The sequence below is a fragment of the Trichechus manatus genome, unplaced genomic scaffold (genome assembly GCF_000243295.1).
Source record: "Trichechus manatus latirostris isolate Lorelei unplaced genomic scaffold, TriManLat1.0 scaffold00048, whole genome shotgun sequence".
Lineage (NCBI taxonomy): Eukaryota > Metazoa > Chordata > Mammalia > Sirenia > Trichechidae > Trichechus > Trichechus manatus.
In genome coordinates, this window is record NW_004443984.1 from 9,160,462 (window position 1) to 9,165,082 (window position 4,621).

Genomic DNA, 4,621 nt, shown 5'->3' on the forward strand with positions numbered 1-4,621 from the left:
CTGCATGAGCACCATTAAGTGTTCTGGAATTCCCATTCATTGCAATGTTATCCATAATTTGTTATGATCCACACAGTCCAATGCCTTTGTATAGTCAATAAAACACAGGTAAATATCTTTCTGGTATTCTCTGCTTTTGGCCAAGATTCATCTGACATCAGCAATGATATCCCTTATTCCATATCCTCTTCTAAACCAGGCTTGAATTTCTGGCAGTTCCTTGTTGATGTACTGTTGCAACTGTTTTTGAATGATCTTCAGCTAAATTTTACTTGTATGTGATATTAATGATATTGTTTAATGCATTCTGTTGGCTCACCTTTCTTTGGAGTGGGCACTACTCATTTTTTCTGCCTTGGCTTCATTTAAAGAGACACCATCTCCCCTGATATTCCCACAGACGTAATAACCAAGCTGCAATGGTTTCCTTTCCTTTCTGCTGGAATCTCCCACACAATTCAGTCAACTCAGTGGGGGAAGTATTCCTACATTGTCGTAGGACTGGCAGGTGGGATTTCTTGTCTATAGTCATAGGGCTCATGGGTAGCTTTCACTTTATGGGTAATGAGTGGCCGTGCCTGGAGGGGCTGCTCTGCAAAGCCAGGATCCTCCTCCACTGTCACCTCCACATCTGAGTTGCTAGACTTATTCTCCCAAGGATTCCACGTTTTTGTACCAGTCACTTTCATCAACACTGCCCTGATCTTTGCCTTTGGCACTTTCCTTCCCCGTCTTTACAAACCTGCAGGTGAATGTTTCTAGTTGCTCATCCTGTTTGTGGACATGGCTGCTCAGTACATCAGTAATGGCCACACACAACTGCTGCACATCCCTTTCCAACTGTAACTCTTCCTGTAAAGCTCTTACACACACTTCAGCAGCTAGCTGGGCGTCAGTGGCCAGCCAAAGGGCCCAGAGCAACAGCTACCCTACAGCCGCTACTACTTTCCTAGCTTCCTTTACACACTTATGAAGGCATGCATCTACCCACAACTGGGCTACGCCACTTGGTGTTTTGGAGGCATTCCCATACTCACGTGGAGATCCACACGCATCAAGCATACAGGCCAGACCTCCCCACGTAGAGGTTGCTGGCCAACCCGGGATTTCCCTCGCCTCACTCCCACTTGCCGTTTCTTCGGTCTCCTGGCTGGCTCTTCAATTGTCCCGTCATGGACTGGTAACACGAAGCTTGCCTCCAAAACTGGAAGGTGCCGAGAGACTGAAGAAAGAGGCAGGCAACTCCAGGGTGGCAGCAAAGGAGTTTATTAGGGAGACTTAAATCTGAGGTGGGCCCTGGGCAGCAGCAGGACCGAGCAGAATTCCATGTCCCACAGTAGGAGGGGCAGAGGTTTTATAGTGGTAGTGAACAATAGTGGCTACATGGCAGGGGTGCCTCTAGACTTACATAAGGCTGCCTCAGCAAGAATTACATAAGAATGACTTAGCAAACAGCAGTGAACTAGTGGAAAGCATGAAGGTGCTCATGTTTGGCCTTGTAAAGCCTGTTTCCCCTTCAGGCTCCAAAAGCCATTTCTAAAAAAAAAAAAAAAAGACAGACTGGAGTTTTGCTTCATACAGCAGTGGTGGAATTAGTTTACTATCTCCTGAGGTGGCAGCAGGTAGATCTGGGTGTGTTCTGCAAAACCAGTGTTATCTGGCAGCACCACCTGCCAACTCTCAGGATCTGGGTGGGAAAGACTCCCAGGGAAGGCCTGATTTACCTATCCACTTCCTGTGCCCCTACATACTTACTTGCCTTAGAAAGAGGAAACTTAAGCTCTATTCTTACTCCATGAAGCACTGGTGGTTCCATACAGGAGACCTGGGTTCAATTTCTGGCCAATGCACCTCATGTGCAGCCACCATCCGTCTGTCAGTGCAGGCTTGTGTTGCTGTGACGATGAACAGGTTTCTTCAGAGCTTCTAGACTAAGACAGACTATGAAGAAAGGCCTGGTGATCTACTTCTGAAAATCAGTCAATAAATGACAATGGAACATTGTCTAGCCCACAACCAATCATAGGGATGGCACAAGATCAGGCAGTATTTTCTTCCATTGTAGATGGGGTTGCCATGAGTCAGGGTGACCTGAGGGCAGGTAACAACAATAACAATTTTTACCCCACCCATGAAGGCCAGCCTCAAGGCCAAGGAGGGCAGGATGCCCACAGCTGTCTGCCCTTCTCCAGGGGGCCAGTCTTGGCTTCTTCATTTATTCTGTCCTGACCTTCCTAATTGCGTGTATGTTGGTGGGGGGTGGGGAGTAGTAACCTATATACCAACGAAATAGACAGTCCCATCCCTGACTCTCCCCATATCCCAGAGAGTGTCACTCCCCGTTCCGAGCCTGCTTTGAATTCAGTACCTGCCTGGATCAGTGTGTATTTCTGTGCATCAGACCTGCTTATACTTCTTTTTCCTGTTAGACTGTGAGTTCCTCAAGGATGGAGACTGTTTCTTAGGCATCTTTTGCTCTGCAGTATTTGGCATATAAAAGATGTTGTTGTTCGGTGCAGTTGAGTCATTCTGACTCATGGCGACCCCATGTGATAGAGTACAACTGCCACATAGGGTTTCCTAGGCTGTAATCTTAATGGGAGCAGATAACCAGGTCTTTCTCCTGTGGAGCCCCTGAGTGGATTCAAACTACCAACCTTGGAGTTAGCAGCCGAGCATTTAACCATTGTGCCACCAGGGCTTCTTATATAAAAGATACTCAGTAAATAAAGGCAGCCAGCCTTCAGCTGCAGGAGATGGGGTTGGGGGGAGGGTGGTGGAACCTAGAATCAGACACACTTGGTTCAAATTCCAGCTCTGTCACATATTAGCTGTGTGACTTTGGGTGAGTGACTTAACCTCTCTGAGTTTCAATTTCCTTTTTCTGTAAAGTGAAGGCAATAATACTTACCTTTCAGCTTGGATAAGTGAGGACTAAATGGGTTCATATATGTTAAAAACTTTAGCACTGTTCATGGCAAAGAGCCAATAATAAGTAGTAGCTATGATCATTTCATAAGGAATCCCTGGGTGGCACATACAGTTAAGTGCTCGACTACTAGCCAAAAGGTCGGTGGTTCGAATTCACTCAGAGGTGCCTCAGAAGACAAGCCTGGTGATCTGCTTCTGAAAGGTCACAGCCTTGAAAACCCTATGGAGCAGTTCTACTCTGCACATATGAGGTCGCCATGAGTCAGAATTGACTCCACGTGACAGCAACTAACAACAACAACAACATGATTATTTCTCTTTTAAATGGGTCCTGTCTCCAGACAATAGTGGGAATGAAGGGACCTGTATTCTGGTCTGAGCTTTGCCAAAGTCCTGGAGCAAGTTCCTCATCCTCTCTGAAGCCCAGTGCCTTCAGCTTTAAGAATAAGGAGATACCTACCTGTCTTAGTTATCTAGTGCTGCTGTAGCAGAAATATCACAAGTGGGTGGCTTTAAAGAACAGAATTTATTTTCTCACAGTTCAGGAGGCTGTAAGTCTGAATTCAGGGTGCGGCTCTAGGGGAAGGACCCTGACTGTCTCTTTCAGCTTCTGTAGCCAGGGCATTCCTCCAGCCCTTGGCGATACCCACGTACCATTCGTCTCCCTGGTTTGTGTGCTTCTGGGTCTAATCTGCTCTTTTTATAACTTGGAAGTAATTGGGTTTAGGACTTACTCTACACTGATAGGGACTCATTAACATAAAAAAGAAAACCCTATTCCCAAACAGGATTACATCCACCCGTACAGGGGTTAGGATTCCAACACATATTTCGGGGGGACACAATATGATCTATAACACCACCTCACAGATTTGTTGAACACTATATAAAAAAATGCACAAAAAAGTATTTGACACACAATAGGTCCTAAGAGAAACATGTGTTACACTGTCTATACAAATCCATGCCTACCCTATATACTTTGGAATCTCTAAAGCTCGACCATTGGGGTGGACAGCACCCAGTGCTCAGGTCGACAGCTAAGTCAAGACCAGACTCCAGAAATGGCGATTGGCAGTGAGGCCCAGCCCAGGCGGTCCCACCTGGTGAACGCAGGGACGAGAGGCCTCAGAACTCAGCTTTCCACACCAAAGGGCACACAGTTCCAAGATGCCCATTTCCTCTCCCGGCGGAAAGTGGCCAGGTCCTTCTATAAAGACAAATCACCCCGTCCCTCCTAAGAGCTGCAAGCAATGATAGAGACAAGAATGAGATGCGCTTTTCCAAGTCAGGATGTTCTGGGAAGTTTATAATTAGAAAAGTCAGTCAGAACAAGATAGAACCTTGGGAAGGCTAATGGGAAACAGCCCAGACTTGGCTGGAATTTTAAAGAGGCCAACAGGAAGGGAAAGAAGGGATGGGGTGTTCAGAGCCCAAGGAGGACAAAGTAGGGGGTGGGGAGGGGCTCTGGCCCTGGCTTGGGTGAGACCCTCTATCTGTTCCGTAAAAGACATGATGCTTGAGTGTAATCTGGCAAAGCCATCTCTGTCCAGCCCCTGGAGGGTTGGGGCCCTATGTGGCAGGTGTTCTTAGGTCTGTAAGAACATCTTCACGAAGTCCTTTAGGTCGCTGTCCCCTCAAATGCTCGTGGGAGCCCAGGGTCTCCCAAGCAGTGGGTATTCTCCAGCCA